Here is an 18488-nt window from a genome sequence, read left to right as displayed (position 1 = left end):
TCCTCTCACCCCAACTAGCTGAGAAGCTAGAACTGCAGGTGCATGCCACTACACCTGGCTAATTAAAAAAAAAAAAAAATTTTGTAGAGGATGGGGTCTTATTATGTTGCCCAGGCTGGTCTCAAACTCCCAGGCTCAAGCGTTCCTCCTGTGTGGGCTTCCTACAGTGCTGGGATTACAAGTGTGAGCCATTGCAGTTGCTAGTTCCCTCTTTTATTACTGTATTGTTGTGATTCACTCAACAACTAAGGAACCAACCTTACTTAGTACATGACTATTAACTAAACCCCACATTTTATTTGGATTCTCTAGTTTTTTTGAGACGGAATCTCGCTCTGTGGCCCAGGCTGGAGTGCAGTGGTGCGATCTCGGCTCACTGCAAGCTCTGCCTCCTGGGTTCACGCCATTCTCCTGCCTCAGCCTCCCGAGTAGCTGGGACTACAGGCGCCCGCCACCGTGCCTGGCTAATTTTTTGTATTTTTTTAATAGAGACCAGGTTTCACCGTGTTAGCCAGAATGGTCTCGATCTCCTGACCTTGTGATCTGCCCTCCTCGGCCTCCCAAAATGCTAGGATTACAGGTGTGAGCCACCGCGCCCGGCCTGGATTCTCTAGTTTTTCTCCAGTGTCTTTGTGTACTCCAGGATCCCATCCAGGACACCATACTACATTTAGTGGTCATGTTTCCTCACCCTCCTCTGCCTGTGATGCTTTATTTTTGATTACCTGGACAGTTCTGAGGACAGTTCTGAGTTCAGATATCTACAAACAAAATGTACTTCAGTTTGGGTTTGTCTGATTTTTTTTCTCAGACTGGGGTTATAGGTTTTCAAGAGGAAGACCACAGGAATGAAGAGTTATTCTCATCACATCACATCAAGGGTATATGCTATCAACACGCCTTATCACTCATGATATCAACCTTGACCAGCTGACAGAGGAAGTGTTTGCCAGGTTTCTCTACAGTGAAGTTACTTTCCCTTCCTCCCATGTTGCTAAGTGCAGCTCACACTCAAAGGGTGAGGATTGAAGCTCCACTTTCTTGAGGGGGCCAATATCTACATATCCTACACAATAATTTATCTACATAAATTATTTGGAATTCTTCCTTTACTTGTAAGAATGGACTTATAGATATTTATTTAATGCTTTGTGTTATATTCCAGTGCTACGTTATTTATTTAGTTGCTCAGATTGTCCTAGTATTAGGCATATACAGGATATCTGGCAAAAGCCACAACGAATAGAGTGTGGTAGCTCAGGCTTGTAATCCCAGCACTTTGGGAGGCTGAGGTGGGCAGATCACTTGAGGCTAGGAGTTTGAGACCAACCTGGCCAATATAGTGAAACCCCACCTCTACTAAAAATACAAAAAAATTCAGCCGGGCTTGGTGGCACAAGCCTGTAGTCCCAGCTACTCGGGAGGCTGAGGCATGAGAAAGGCTTGAACCTGGGAGGCGAAGGTTGCAGTAAGCCAAGATTGCACAACTGCACTCCAGCCTGGGTGACAAAGCAAGACACTGTCTCAAAAAAAAAAAAAAAAAAAAAAAAAAAAAAAATCCACAACAGTCAACATTAACAAATTGAACAAACAAATAAATAGCAATGGGGATCCAGATCTTGGTTTCTAATACCCTTAAGTATACAATACATTATTACTCTCTATAGTCACCGTGTTGTACAATTGATCTCCAGAACTTATTCATCCTAACTGAAACCTTGTATCCTTTGACCAACATCTCCCCATTCCCTGACCTCTGTCCCCCAGCCGGCCCCTGGCCATTCTTCTACTCTCTGCTTCCATGAATTCAACTATTTTAGATTCCACATATAGTTGGCATCATGCAGTATTTGTCCTTCTGTGCCTGGCTTATTTCACTTAGCATAATGTCCTCCAACTTCATCCATGTTGTTGCAAATGACAGGATTTTCTTCTTTTCTAAGGCTGAAGAGTATTTCATTTTGTGTGGTGTGTGTTTGAGTGTGTGTGTGTGTGTGTGTGTATGTAACACATTTTCTGTATCTGTTCATGCATCGATGGACAGTTTAATTCCATATCTTCGTAATTATTAATAATACTACAATGAACATGTGAGTGTAGATACCTCTTTGACATACTGATTTCATATCTTTTAGATATATACCCAGAAAAGGGTGCTTGCAATTGAAATTTAATGTAAAACAAGATATATATCCAGAAATGGGATTGCTGGATCATATGATAGTTATTTTATAACCATGGTTGCTGCTTCCGGAGAACATGGTTACATACTTGCCTACCTATCCTGCCTCACCAGCAGTATGCATTGGCTTTTCTTTTCTTTCTTTCTTTTTTTTTTTTTTTGAGACAGGGTCTTGCTGTGTTGCCCAGGCTGGAGTGCAGTCACTACATCCTGGAAACTCTGGGCTCGAGGGATCCTCCCACCTCAGCCTTCTGAGTAGTTAGGACTGCAGGCGCTGGCCACCAAGCCTGGCTAATTTTGTTTCTCTTTTTTGTAGAGAGGAGGTCTCCCTTTGTTGCCCAAGCTGGTCTCAAACTCCTGGGATCATGTGATCTTCTCACCTCAGGCTTCTCAGTAGCTGGTACTACAGGCGTGCTCACCATATTTGGCTAATTTTTTTTTTTTTTTTTTTTTTGTAGCTACGGAGTCCCTCAGAATTGTCCACGCTCGTCTTGAACTCCCCTCAAGCCATCCTCTCACCTTGGCCTTCCAAAGTGCTGGGATTACAGGCATGAGCCACTCCACCCATAGTGGCTTTTGATACCCTCAGAAAATAGCTAGTTATGTGCACCTACGGGGTTATTCCGTTTGTACCATCAGGGCAACATTTTCAGCCGTCCTATTTCTCTGGCAAAACCTTTTGGGCCCTCGGTGACTTTTTGCTGAATGGATGACCCCCTCCCAGTGCAGGGCCATAAGAATCACTGGAGAGCTGAGGGTCTGGGGAGGCGCAGAGAGAAGACTGAAGGCGGTCTCACTTTCCTGCACCAGGAAAGGGAACGAGGAGCGCTGCACTCTCCCAGTCCTGGAGAGGACAGGAAAACGCTGCCACCTCGGAGACAGACGCCTACAGCGTGGGTTTTAAATCCAGCGTGGGTGTGGGGCAGCGTTGAGGCTCGATCTTCCGCCCTGCCCCTTAGACAGAGAAGGGAAGGAAGTCGAGGTCAGGAGGGGAGGGACGAGAAAGGAGGAGGGGAAAGGGCGGGAGGGAAATCGGAAGAGGGAAGGGCCGGGGAGGGAGGGAAAGAGGCCCGGGAGGATACGCCTGACGCTTCCATTGTAGTGGGGCTTCACTTGCTAAGGTGGAAGTGGTTGCGCCGGTGGTGATACACTTTTTTGTAAGTCAGAAATATTTCATAATTAACATTTGAGGAATTTTTTCTTTTTTGAAACAGGAACTAGCTCTGTCGCCCAGGCTGTAGTGCAGTGGTGCGATCACTGCTCACTGCAGCCTCCAGCTCCTGAGCTAAAGGGATCCTCCTGCCTTAGCTTCCTGAGTAGTTAGCACTACAGTTTAGGGCCACCAGGCCTGGCTAAAAAAAAAAAAAAAAAAAATCCTCCCGCCTCTGCCGCTGCCTGTGAATTTGCTGGGATTGCAGGACTTAACCGCAGTGCCTGACCTAAGGAATCACTCAACCTCATTCCCGCAGGGATGACCACACGTGTCCAGGACGTCTCCCTGGTAACCGGACGCATCTTTAGTTCCCTGGGCTGCTCTCCTCCCGCAGTGACAGCCACTCCCGGGGTGACCTCACTGCGCGCCCTGGAAAGGGCGAGACCGACCTCAGTACCCGCCTCGGTTTCCTTGCGGAGAATTTAAACCACTTCTGAGGGCCCTGAAGACACTTCCGCGTCTTTTTTTTTTTTTTTCTTTGCAAATGAGCTTTCTCCAGCCTCTTTCGCAGACCCTGCGAACTTCAGATTCTCCCCTCATCCCGGAGGGTCTGGGGATCCTCACCCTGACCAGTTGTTGGTGGGCGTGAAGGCCAGTGTCCCCTGGGGTTGGACCCCGTCTAATCCTTGCCTGTCCGGAAAAGGGGTGGGTGGGCATCAATCTCTGCAGCGCGCGAGCAGCAGGGGGCTGGGGAGGGGCGTGGGGTAAGGAGGTGGGTGCGGGCCTAAGCTTCTGAGCGCAGCACCCCACCTCAGGAGGAGCCAAAGAAGATGCCTGCAGCAGGAGTCTCGCGCCAGCAGCATTACCCTGGGGGATTGTCTTGGCCTCTGGGTTCTGGAGATGCAAGAAACTAGGACGGAGACCACAGCTGCAGGGAAAGGCGACGAGTGCACAGAGCCTGTGCTCTATTGCTTTATATATTACTATAAAAATAACTGTATTGAGCTATAATCGACATACATGAAATCGCACTTGTTTAAAGTGTACAAAATGAGGATATTGGCCTATGTAGAATCCCTATATAGAAATCATCACAGCACTTAAGACAACGAGCCTATGGGGAGGGCTGGGTAAGGAGAGTGAGGCAGGAGAGTGAGGCACTTGCTAGTGCAAAATTGAGGAGGGCACCAAAGAAACACCACCTCTCAGTGACCAAGATAAACAATATTTTAAAATCAAAATTAATGCAAACATTTTTGATGAATAAAATATAAAAATGTTAAATGAAGAGATGATCCACCCTTGCATTTGCCGGGCCCTGTGTCACTCCTCTCACCCTAGTCACACCTGTTGGGATTACAGGCATAAGCCACCATACCCTGCCAATTCTGGGTTTTAAACTGTACTTTATTTATTACTATTCTCTTTTTTTAAAACTGATCAACCACAAGCATGCAAAAGTTCTCTGAATGAATGGAACTGTTTCCACGACACACTGTATATTAATAGGCAAATTTTGAAGGTCATTCGATTTGGAATTTTCTTTTATATAGCACTTCTAATCAGTGTGTGTGACACACACCACAGAGGTAGGAAATACTGTTTTTAGTAAATTATCTTCTTAATTGTAGAGAATTTCTGAAAATAAAACTGATGAAACTGTAAATTCTGCCTCTGATGAGTTCCAAAGGACAGATTCATGGTGTCCTATTTGAAGAATTAATCCCCTGGAATGTTCCAATCTTTGTTGGACACTTGATAACAAGATCCACCAGGGGTCAGGACAAGTGCACTAAGAAAGCCTTCTACTACTCTCTGTCTCTGATTCTTTGGACCACCCACTCTTGCTGGCAGAGAGGTCAGTGATTGCTCTGCTGTACCCACAGGGACATGCAACAGCTGTGGAAAGAGTGATTACATTCTCCTCAGATGACAACACAGTTCTCTTGTTAGTTTTCCGCTTGACACCCAAGGAAGGCATCCATCACCTGGACCCTGCAGATGGCAGTTGTATGGCACTCCATGTCCCAGCTCTACATGCCCACGTGTTTCACACCTGGAGAGAGAACCTTTTTTTGCCCTTCCAACTTGCAGCCTGTGCGCCCAGAGTGAGAGGACAAGGCACAGGAATCCTTGCCATCTTCCACGTTAGCATTGGCAGCTGTGCAGAGCCTATAGTGGAGACTGGATTGTTGTTATTTATTCAATAGTGTTGAGACTAAATTCCAAGTAAGACACAATTATTGGACCAGATTAAAAAGAAAAACAGAACAAAACAAAAAACCCACTATAGGGATGCCCAGGTAGGAACTGTGTGGTTTTGGGGGTAGTGGGGAAGATAGACACACAAAAAAATACCCCAAAACAAAAAACCACAAACTATGTTTCCCATGCTCCAAAGCAGATAGATATGGCTTTTTCCCAAGGCCTGGCCAATGGAATATTGGAAGGTAATGTGTGTAATTTTCATATTGTGCCCTTGAAAAGAGTGTGAATTCTTTTCTGCTGGCTGAAATGTGGACAAGATGCCAGAATCTGGTACAGTCATCTTGGAGCAAAAGATGGTGTGGTAAATTGAAATACTGTTTGATAAGGTTGATGTCCCTACCCAGAAGTAGATCATATTCTATGCCTCATTGGTGTCAGGCTTGGCAATGTGACTTGTTATGATCAATGAAATATAAGCAGGCATAACATGTGTTACTTCCAAGAAGAATTCTGAAGAGTCATTGAGTGTTTCTGCCATGTTCTTTTTTCTTTCTGGTATAAGACAGGCAATGACCCAGATTTGGCTGCTTTGTCTGGGTCCTGGAATGAAAACAATGAAGAGTAGAGCCAAATGGGATCCACAACAGACATGTAGTTTAAGAAAGAAATTAACATTTGTTATTTTTAAACAGTCACGGAAACTTTGGGGATAATTTGTTACCATGACAAAATCTGGCTAGTTCTGATTTATACAGAAATTGGTGCTTAGAGTGGGATGCTGCATAACAAAATAACAAACTGTGGCTTTGGTTCCAGGGCTGAGTGACGGGCAATGAGGAAAATATTATTGGTGGCTGGGAAGATGGCAACCCCTGCTTTGTAGCAGTGAAAGACTGGACAAAACAGTCACCTTTAATAACTTAGAATGAAGATAATGTATTAAATGAGCCTGTGGATTTGAGGGAAGAAGCAAGGAAACAGATGCTGGTAATATAGTTTGATTGCTACTAGGTAGGGTAATACAAAACTTGGGAGAACAATGTGCTTGGAAAAATACTAAACTCTTTGCAAGCAGGAAGGGAAGAAAATGGTCTACATATTTTTGGACTTTTAGAATAAGAAGTTGCAAATATTTCTTTTCTTCAACTAATAAAAAATCTGAGAATGTCTTTAGGTAACAAAGACAGAAATTCAAACTTAGTCTTTGGCAAAGAGGCAGTTAATAAGTAGCTATTAAACCTGTGGTGGAAACCTCTGAATGAACTAAGATGTCAGCCAATAAATCCTTTTGGTGGACAAAATTGCTCAGAGAAAAGAGCTTGAGTGCATTGCTTTCTGATGAAAGCCAGCTAATTCAAGGTAATATAATTAAATCTAAAGAGAGAAGCACATCTCAAAAATATTGAATTGTATTAGCACACAGAGTTAACTGGGACCATACAGATTTGGAAAAACAACAAGATGTTTTTGAGAAAGTTAAATTGCCAAGGAGCCATACCTAGATTTTTAAAATCCAGAAAGCAAAAACTGTGACACTTTGAGACTAATATAACCCTTGGACTCCAACATTCTTTGGGCCAGCAGTAGGTTGAGGAAGCTGGTCAGTTCTAAAGGAAGGTACAGTTCCCAGTTCCCGCTTTAAATGTGGTTGAAGAAAATAATAGAAAAGGGAGTCTTTCCACTTTAAAAGCGGAAGAAGGGTGACAGAGTGAGACTCCATATCAAAAAAAAAGTGGAAAAAGATAATGACACCCTCTTGAAGTGAAATCAGGAACCATGGGTTCTATTCAAGAGATACCGAATTCTTAGCTGGAGCAATTAGGCAAGAAAAAGAAATAAAAGGCACCCAAATTGGAAAGGACAAAATAAAATTATCTGTGTTTGCAGATGTCATGATATTATATACAGAAAATATTGCGGGATCTAGCCAGCAGCCTGCAATGCAATGGGGCTCTTTCTTTGTTCCTAGGTGGATCAGCAGGTTGAGAAATAAAAGACACACGTGAGATAGTGAAAGCTGGGTCCAGGGGGGTCACCGCCTTCTGGTCTTGCGATGCTGCAAATGCACTGGATATACCAGCATTTATTATTAAGTTTAGTGAGGGTGGGGGTAGGTTAGTGAGGGATTTAGGGTCTTTGATTATGAGGTGAGATGGTCACATGGGGATGAAGTAATTCTTTAACATAACATTGGTATGCAGAAGTGCAGAATACAGAGATAAGAATTACAATATAGTGTGTGTGTCAGTGATTTTTAACAGAGCCTTAAAACAGAAACACAGTCTATCCATAACCTATGTTTAGCAAGATATTAATCAGCAGTAACAGTTGCAGCAAAAGCTGGTTGCAATCAATAGAAACAGAATGTGAAACTAGACAACTGGTTAGACCACAAATTCTCAGAAGGGAGTATGCCTTAATCCTAAAGAGACCTAGAAGAGCCGTGGCAAGATAAGGGCATTTAAAACCCTATCTTATACATATGAACAGCTGCCCCTCATGCGTCCGTTTATAGGCTCTCCACAAGGGTCGTATTCCGTTCCCAGGGGTCGTATTCCATTCCCAGAGCTATGAACATCTGCTTTTCTGGGATAGGAATACTGGTGATGTGAAACCTCCCTGACTGCACGTCCATTTATAGGCTCTCTGCAGGGGGAGGCACATCATGTGCTGTTGGCTCATTCAGGCAGCCCAACCTTGCATTGTCTTTACACAATCCTGCATGCAATTTTGTATTTATAATAATCAGGAGCATTTCACCTTTTATTCTGTAGCAATAGTTTCAGGGGGTCTCCCTACAAGAAAACCCTAAAAACTCCACAGGAACTATTAGAACTAATTAACACATTCAGTAAAGTTGCAAGGTACAAAACCAGTAATGCAAAAATCAGCAGTGTTTCTGTCCAGTAACAACTATGCAAAATAGAAATCAGCCAGGTGTGGTGGCTCACACCTATAATCCCAGCACTTTGGGAGGCTGTGGTGGGTGGATCACTTGAGGTCAGGAGTTTGAGACCAGCCTGGCCAACATGGTAAAACACTGTCTCTACTAAAACTACAAAAATTTGCTGGGCATGGTGGTGGACACCTGTAATCCCACCTACTCGGGAGGTTGAGGAGGCAAAATCACATGAACCCAAGAGGTGGAGGTTACAGTGAGTCAAGATCAAGCCACTGCACTCCATTTCGGGTGACAAAATGAGACTCTGTCTCAAAAAAAAAAAAAAAGGGAAGAAAAGAAATCAAGAAAACCAATCCCATTTACAATAGCTACCAAAAAAAAAAAAAACTTAGCAATAAGTTGAACAAAGGGAGTGAAAGATCTGCACATTAAAAATTATAAAACATTGATGAAAGAAATTGAAGATGACACTAATAAATGAAATGATATCCCATGTTCATGGATTGGAAGAATTAATATTGTTGAAATGTTTATTCTACCCAAAGTGAACTACAGATTCACTACAACTTCTATCAAAATTCTAAGGACATTTTCCACAGAAATAGAAAAACAGTCTTAAAATTTCTATAGAACCACAAAAGATCCCAAATAGCCTAAGCAATCTTGAGCAAGAAGAACAAAGCAGGAGACTTTACACTACCCAATTTCAAAATGTAGCACAAAGCTATAGTAATCAAAACAGCATGGTACTGGCATAAAGAGAGTCATATAGACCAATGGAACAGAATAGAGATCCCAGAGATAAATATACACATTCATAGGCCAAGCAACCTTGAGAAAGTTACCTTGAACATACATGGTGAAAGGATACTCTTTCCAACAAATAGTGTTGGGAAAACTGGATATCCAATGCAGAAGAATGAAATTGGGTCCTTATCTCATACCATATAGAAATTGGGTCCTTATCTCATACCATATAAAAATAAACTCGAAATTGATTAAAGACTTACATGTAAAAGCTGAAACTATAAAACCACTAGCAGAAAACCCAAAGGATAATTTATTGATGTTGGTCTTGGCAATGAATATTTGGAATATGACCCCAAAAGTACAGGCAACAAAAGCAAAAAAAGACAAATGAATGACATAAAACTAAAAAGCTTTTGCACAGCAAAGGAAATTATCAACAGAATGGAGACAACCTACAGAAGGAGAGAAAATATTTGCAAACCATACATCTAATAAGGGGTTAGTATCTAAAATATAAAAAGAACTCAAACAATTCAATAGCAAGGAAACAAATAATTTAATTTAAAAACGAGCAAAGGATCTGAGTAGACATTTCTCAAAAGAAGACATTTCAATGGCCAATAGGTATACGAAAAAGTGTTCAATATTACTAATAATGAAGGAAATATTAATTAAAAGCACAAAGAGGTATCATCTCATACTCTTGTAGCTATTACTAAAAAGACAAAAGATAAGTGTTGGCAAGGATGTGGAGAAAAGGGAGTATCTGCACACTGTTGGTGGGAACTTAAATTAGTGCAGCCATTAGAGAAAACAATATGGCGGTTCCTCAAAAAATTAAAAATAGGCCAGGCTAAGTGATTCACACCTGTAATCTCAGCACTTTCGGAGGCTAAGGCAGGGGGATCACACGAAGCCAGGAATCTGAGACCAGCCTGGGCAACATAACAAGACCTTATCTCTACGAAACATTTTTAAAAATTACCTGGGCATGGTGGCATGAGCCTGTGTTCCCAGCTGCTCTGTAGGCTGAGGCAGGAGGATCACTTGGGCTCAGGAGGTTGAGGATGCAGTGATCTAGGATGCCACCACTGGACTCTAGCCTGGGCAACAGAGTGAAATCCAATTTCTAAAAAAAATTAAAAATAAACATAACTATCATATGATGAAGCAATCCTATTTCTGAGTATATGTCTGAAAGATATGAAATCAGTAGGTCAATGAGGTATCTACAATCTCATGTTTGTTGTAGCATTATTAATAATTACCAAGATATGGAATTAACCAAAACTGCCCATTGATGCATGAGTGGTTAAAGAAAGTATGACACACACACACACACACACACACACACACACACACGCACACAGGAATACTATTCAGCCTTAGAAAAGAAGAAAATTCTGTCATCTCCAACAACGTGGATGAACCTGGAGGACATTATGCTAAGGGAAATAAGCCAGCCACAGAAGGACAACTACTATATGATTCCACTTATATGCAGAATCTAAAAAAGTCGAATTCATAGAAGCAAAGAAAGAATGCCAGGGGCTGGATGGTGGGCAGAGGTCGGAGCATGGGGAAATGTTGGTCAAATGGTAAAAAGTTCCAGTTAGACAAAATGAATAAGTTCTGGAGATCTATTGTACAGCATGGCAACTACAAGGAATAATAATGTATTGTATATTTAAAAATTCCCAAGAGAGTAGAACTTAATTGTTCTTATCAAAAAACATACTTACGTGAGGTGACAGATATGTTAATTAGCTGAGTTTAATCATTCCACAATGTATAAATGTATCAAAACATCATGTTGTACACTGTGAATATATACAATTTTATTTGTCAGTCATACCTCAGTAAGGCTGGAGTGAAATGGAGGAAAAAGCCATGGGCAACCACTGACTAGAATCAGAACCACGGGGAACAGTCCCCACCCCTGGGTAAAAGTGCCTCACAGTGTCTGCCCAACAGCATTTCAAAATTTCTATGGAACAGGGACTATTCTGCGCCTCCCATTCTTCCCCTTCCCAAATAAGAGGTGATTTTTTTTTTTTTTTTTTGAGACAGGGTCTCACTCTGTCGCCCAGGCTGTGTTGTCATTGTGCAATATCCATCCCACCTCAGCTTCCTAAATAGCTGCGATCACAGGCATACACAACTATGCCTGATAATTTTTGTAATTTTTTTTTTAGAGATGAGGTTTCACCATGTTGTCCAGGCTGGTCTCAACCTCCCATACTCAAGGGATCCATCTGCCTTGGCCTCCCAAAGTGCTGAGGTTATAGGCATAAGCCACCACTCCTGGCCTATCAAATGAGAGGATTATTAAATGTTATTCTGTTACTATTTGCTTCACTGTTGTATAATGTGTGTGTGTACGTGTGATAACTTGTGTTTTTAATTCATACATCTCCAAAGGAGTCATACCCAGGCCTGATATAAAGACCATCACATGATCTGGACTTTGTTTATGATGGGGCATCGCATTATAATGGAATTTTTGTTATTTCTCTAAGGAAGGAAAGGTATGTAAAAGGAATAAAAGTGAATATTTGTGAGCAAATATTTTTGATAGGTTTTTTTTTTCTTAAGAGACATGTTGCCCAGGCTGGACTTAAACTCTTGGGCTCAAGCAATCCTCCTGCCTCAGTCTTCTGAGTAGCTGGGACTATAGGCATGGGCCACCATGCCTGGCTGACTGTATTCCTTTCCAAAATATTTTCTTATGCTCTTAGGATTACACTTGATACTCCATTGTAATCAAGCTGGGCCATGTGCTTTGTTTTGGCCAAATAAATATGAGTAGAAATGATGTGTGCTACCCTGAACAAGAGCTTTCAGAGCCACCATTTAGATCCTCCATACACTTGTTTCTTTCTGCCTCAAGACTGACAATGTCTCAGACAGAGACCTTCTGTCAGCCTGGATCCCCACATGAGGAGGAATGTAGCCTTGCTCAGGGGCCAGTTGTGAACTTTCTGGGAAGGGATTGTGACCCCAGGCAAGGTGGCTCTGCAGCTGAGGCAGACTTCAAAGGAGCTGACATTTGCAGGCTGTTTGCTGAGTGCCCTCTCCACATCTGGGCAGCAAGTCCTTTAAAAGGGGATCTAGGGAGTGCATCCCCACGTCTATCACACCCCACCCTCCTACAGCCTTTTATTTTCTTTTGCGTAAGGCTGTAAATACCTCATTCCCCAAAATGTACTTCTTAGCTATTTCCCTGTTCAAGGCATTGATCACATTTGCAATGTATGTGATTTGGTTCTGAACACCAGGATAAGGTTCTCCTTGTTTTTTGGGGAATCTATATGACCAACAACTCCACGGCACCTGTGTTTCCCCTTTCTCTTACTTCTAGACTTGACACAAGGGGCAATGGAGGAAGGGTCAAGGTATTTGTTTAATTTATTCTACTTTATAGCAGAAAAAATTATTTATTTGAAATTGGAATGTATCTAAATTCTCCAGATATCAGTGTCACTGAGATTTTTAGTACCCACTAATATTGTCTGAGCTCTCATTATGTGTAAATAGACAAAGGTTTTTGTTTTTTAAACCTAGCTTCTTTCTATTAAGATTTCTGAGAATTCCAGGAATGCTTCCATGTTCCACAGATCTGTCCTGGTAGTCTGAGGCCACTTCTTGCAATAAAGTGCTGTACCAAGGCCTCTGATAGTTTCTAGTTGGCTTGACATAATGGTTTTCCTAAGCTTCTGTTCCTCTATGCTCCTCTGTATCCCAAGCATGGAAAGAAGTCATATCTTTTGTTTCACAAATTAACAATCAACGCTTGGCCCTACTTTCAACAAAGCTAAGTAAAACTTTGAGCATAGTGAAAGGCAAATATTTAAATTATAATATCAGCAGGAGGAGGCTGAGGTGGGAGGATCTTATGAGGCCAGCCTGGGCAACATAGATATCCCCTCTCCAGAAGAAAACAACAAAAAGTTATTTGGGTGTGGTGGTGTGCTCCTGCAGTCCTAGCTACTCCGGTGGCTGAGGCAAGAGGATCGCTTGATTCCAGGAGTTCAAGGTTGTAGTGAGTGATAATCATGTCACTTCATCCTAGCCTGGGCAATAGAGTAAGACCCCATCTCTAACAAAATAATAATAAAACAATCAAAAGTTTAAAATTAGGTATTGGATGTCAGCGTGCCCAGAGTCCTTTGACAACAGATGATCCTGATGGCCTTCTCTCTCCTTGTCCCTGTGCCTCCTTCTACCATTCTTCTTCCTGAGATATTTGAAAATAAGTAGCAGACAAAGTTCCCATCTACCTCTAAATACTTCAGTGGGTATTTCCTAAAAGGACATTTACAGTACCATCATCAAAATCAGTAAATTAACACTGATACTATTATCTAATCTACAGACTTTATTGAATTTTATCAGTTGTGCCACAAATGTCTTACGGCAAATGAGAAATAATTCTGGTCTAGGATTTGATCTAAGATCGTGCATTGTATTGAGCTTTCATTTCTTTTAAGTCTCATTTAATCTGGAGATGTTAATCAGTCTTTGTCATATCTTTGACGCTATTGAAGAGGATTGGCCTATTATTTTGCAGAGTATGATTTTGGGTCATTCCATGTGTTCTCATGATTAGATTCAGGTTACGCATTTTGGGCACGAATACCATAGAAGGGCTGTTACGGTTCTCAGTTCGAGGTATTAGAAGGCACTTGATAGTGATTAGTTCCATTCCTGATGATGTTAACTCTGATCATCTGGACAAAGTGACATCTGCCAGGTTTCCCCACTGTGCAGTTACAATTTGCTTTTTGCAATTAATAAATTTCTTTTTTATTCTCATTTAAGAACGAGTTTCTTTAACACCTTGAAAAAATCACACTGGCTCATCAGCAATGGACCCAAACCAAGAAGTAATACCTGATGTATCTGAAAAAGAATTTAGGAGGTTAGTTATTAAGCTAATCAAGGAGGCATCAGAAAAAGGCAAAGCCCAATGCAAGGAAATCCAAAAAATAATACAAGAAGTGAAGGGAGAAATATTTAAGGAAATAACGTAAATAAAAAACAATAAAAACTTCAGGAAACAACGTTCCTGAAACACTTCTAGAAATGCAAAATGCTCTGGAAAGTCAGCAATAGAATTGAACAAGTGGAAGAAAGAAATTCAGAGCTCGAATACGAGGTCTTTGAATTAACCCAATCCAACAAAGACAAAAAAAGAAAATATGAACAAAGCCTCCAAGAAGTCTAGGATTACGTTAAGCGACCAAACCTAAGAATAATTGTTGTTCCTGAGAAAAAAGAGAAATCTAAAAGTTTAGAAAACATATTTGGGGGAATAATCAAGAAAAACTTCCTGACCATGTTAGAGACCTAGACATCCAAATAGAAGAAGCACAAAGAACACCTGGGAAATTCATCGCCGAAAGATCATTGCCTAAGGACACTGTCATCAGGTTATTGTTATCTAAAGTTAAGACTAAGGAAAGAAACTTAAGAACTGTGAGGCAAAAGCACCAGGTAACTATAAAGGAAAACCTATCAGATTAACAGCAGATTTCTCAGCAGAAACTCTACAAGCTAGATGGGACTGGGGCCCTATCTTCAGCTTCCTTGAACAAAACAATTATCACCCAAGAATTTTGTATCCAGTGAAACTAAGCTTCATATATGAAGGAAAGATACAGTCTTTTTCAGACCAATGCTGAGAGAATTCACCACTACCAAGCCACTACCACAAGAACTGCTAAAAAGAGCTTTAAATCCTGAAACAAATCCTAGAAACACATCAAAACAGAACCTCTTTAAAGTACAAATCTCACGGGACGTATAAAACAATCAATTTAAAAAGCAAAAAAACAAAAAACAAAGATATACAGGCAACAAATAGCACGATGAATGGAATGATACGTCACATCTCAATACTAACATTGAATGTAAATAGCCTAAATGCTCCACTTAAAAGATACAGAACTGAAGGATAGATTAGAACTCACCAACCAACCATCTGCTGCCTTTGAGAGACTCACCTAGCACATAAGGACTCACAAAAACTTAAGGTAAAAAGATGGAAAAAGACATTTCAAGCAAATGGGCACCAAAAGTGAGCAGGAGTAGCTATTTTTATATCAGACAAAACAAACTTTAAAGCAACAGCAGTTAAAAAAGACAGACATGGGGGTGGCTGGCAAGATGGCTGAACAGGAAGAGCTCCCATCTGCAGCTCCCAGGGAGATCAATGCAGAAGGCGGATGATTTCTGCATTTCCAATTGAGGTACCCAGCTCATCTCACTGGGACTGGTTAGACAATGTGTGCAGCCCATGGAGGGCAAGCAGAAGCAGGGTGGGGTGTTGCCTCACCCGGGAAGTACAAGGGGTTGAGGAACTCCCTCCGCTAGCCAAGGGAAGCCGTGAGGGACTGTGCGGTGAGGAACAGTGCACTCTGGCCCTGATACTACACTTTTGCCAAGGTCTTCAGAACCCGCAGATCAAAAGATTCCCTTGGGTGCCTATGCCACCAGGGCCCTGGATTTCAAGCACAAAACTGGGCGGCCGTTTGGGCAGACATTGAGCTAGCTGCAGGAGTTTTTTTTTCATACCCCAGTGGTGCCTGAAATGCCAGCTAGACAGAACCATACACTCCCCAGGAAAGGGGGCTGAAGCCAGGGAGCCAAATGGTCTAGCTCAACGGATCCCACCCCCACAGAGCCCAGCAAGCTAAGATCCATTGCCTTAAAATTCTTGCTGCCAGCACAGCAGTCTGAAGTCCACCTGGGATGCTACATCTTGGTGGGGGGAAGGGCATCCACCATTACTGAGGCTTAGTAGGCGGTGTTCCACTCACAGCGTAAACAAAGCTGCCTGGAAATTTGAACTGGGCAGAGCCAACCTCAGCTCAGCAAAGCCACTGTAGCCAGACTGCCTCTCCAGATTCCTCCTCTCTGGACAGGGCATCTCTGAAAGAAAGGCAGCAGCTGCAGTCAGGGGCTTATAGATAAAGCTCCCATTTCCCTCGGACAGAGCACCTGGGTGAAGGGGCAGCTGTGGGCAGCTTCAACAGACTTAAACGTTCATGCCTGCCAACTCTGAAGAGAGCAGCAGATCTCCCAGCAAAGTACTCAAGTTCTGCCAAGGGACAGACTGCCTCCTCATGCGGGTCCCTCAGCACCCTCCCCACCATGCCTCCTAACTGCAAGACATCTCCCAGCAGGGGTTGTCAGACACTTCATACAGGAGAGCTGTGGCTGGAATCTGGCAGGTGCCCCTCTGGGACAAAGCTTCCAGAGGAAGGAACAGGCAGCAATCTTTGCTGTTCTGCAGCCTCCGCTGGTGATACCCAGGGAAACGGGGTCTAGAGTGGATCTCTAGCAAACTCCAGCAGACCTGCAGCAGGGGTCCTGACTGTTAGAAGGAAAACTAAAAAACAGAAAGGAAAAGCATCAACATCAACAAAAAGGACGTCCACACAGAAACCCCATCGGAAGGCCACCAACATCAAAGACCAAAGCCAGATATGTCCACAAAGATGAGGAAAAATCAGTGCAAAAAGGCTGAAAATTCCCAAAACCAGAATGCCTCTTCTCCTTCAAAGGATCACAATTCCTCGCCAGCAAGGAAAGAAAACTGAACGGAGAACGAGTTTGACAAATAGACACAAATAGGCTTCAGAAGGTGGGTAATAACAAACTCCTCCGAGCTAAAAGAGCATGTTCTAACCCAATTCAAGGAAGCTAAGAACCTTGAAAAAAATGCTAGAGGAATTGCTAACTAGAATAACCAGTGCAGAGAAGAACATAAATGACCCGATGTAGCTGAAAAACGCAGCATGAGAACTTTGTGAAACATACACAAATATTGATAGCCAAATTGATCAAGCAGAAGAAAGGATACGAGAGATTGAAGATCAACTCAATGAAACAAAGCGTGAAGACAAGATTAGAGGAAAAAGAATAAAAACGAATGAACAAAGCCTCCAAGAAATATGGGACAATGTGGAAAGGCCAAACCTACATTTGATTGGTATACCTGAAACTGACAGGGAGAATGGAACCAAGTTGGAAAACACACTTCAGGATATTATCCAGGAGGACTTCCCCAACCTAACAAGACAGGCCAACATTCAAATTCAGGAAATAGAACACCACAAAGATGCTCTTTGAGAAAAGCAACCCTAAGACACATAATTGTCAGATTCCCCAAGGTGGAAATGAAGGAAAAAAAGTTAAGGGCAGCCAGAAAGAAAGGTCGGGTTACCCACAAAGGGAAGCCCATCAGACTAACAGCGAATCTCTCGGCAGAAATCCTACAAGTCAGAAAAGAGTGGGGGCCAATATTCAACATTCTTAAAGAAAAGAATTTTCAACCCAGAATTTCATATTCAGCCAAACTAAGTTTCATAAGCGAAGGAGAAATAAAATCCTTTACAGACAAGCAAATGCTGAGAGATTTTGTCACCACCAGCCCTGCCTTACAAAAGCTCCTGAAGGAGGCACTAAATATGGAAAGGAACAACCGGTACCAGTTACTGCAAAAACATACCAAATTATAAAGTCCATCGACACTATGAAGAAACTGCATCAACTACTGGGCAAAATAACCAGCTAGCGTCATAATGACAGGATCAAATTCACAGATAACAATATTAACCTTAAAGGTATATGGGCTAAATACCCCAATTAAAAGACACAGGCTGGCAAATTGGATAGAGTCAAGACCCATTGGGGTGCTACATTCAAGAGACCCATCTCTCATGCAAAGACACACATACACTCAAAATAAAAAGATGGAGGAATATTTACCAAGCAAATGGAAAGCAAAAAAAAAAAGCAGGGGTTGCAATCCCAGTCTCTGAGAAAACAGACTTTAAACCAACAAAAATCAAAAAGGACAAAGAGGGGCATTACAATGGTAATGGTAAAGGGATCAATGCAACAAGAAGAGCTAACTCTCCTAAATATATTTGCACCCAATACAGGAGCACCCATATTCATAAAGCAGGTTCTTAGAGACCTACAAAGAGACTTAGACTCCCACAGAATAATAGTGAGAGATTTTAACACCCCACTGTCAATGTTAGACAGATCAATGAGACTGAAAATTAATGAGAATATTCAGGCCTTGAACTCACCTCTGAACCAAGAGGACCTAATAGACATCTACAGAAATCTCCACCCCAAATCAGCAGAATATACATTCTTCTCAACACCACATCACACTTATTCCAAAATTGACCACATAATTGGAAGTAAAACACTCCTCAGCAAATGCAAAAGAATGAAAATCATAACAATTAGTCTCTCACACCACGGTGCAATCA

The 18488-nt window shown here is 42.1% G+C and overlaps 1 long non-coding RNA gene across 8 annotated transcripts in view; it reads right to left on the bottom strand.

Moving 5' to 3' along the window:
- The window catches only part of LOC129469367 (uncharacterized), a 41631-nt gene that overhangs the window by 14901 nt on the left and 8242 nt on the right, over positions 1-18488 (bottom strand). For 7 of the 8 annotated variants that reach the window (XR_010118015.1, XR_010118014.1, XR_008653013.2 and 4 more), the window contains one exon: positions 10181-10324. This is a non-coding gene — a long non-coding RNA (uncharacterized lncRNA). The remainder of the gene's footprint in view (positions 1-10180; positions 10325-18488) is intronic. The other variant, XR_010118012.1, reaches the window with a different exon arrangement.

The sequence above is a fragment of the Symphalangus syndactylus genome, chromosome 20, assembly GCF_028878055.3.
Source record: "Symphalangus syndactylus isolate Jambi chromosome 20, NHGRI_mSymSyn1-v2.1_pri, whole genome shotgun sequence".
NCBI classification, from domain to species: Eukaryota; Metazoa; Chordata; class Mammalia; order Primates; family Hylobatidae; genus Symphalangus; species Symphalangus syndactylus.
This window is presented reverse-complemented; position numbering and strand designations above follow the sequence as displayed.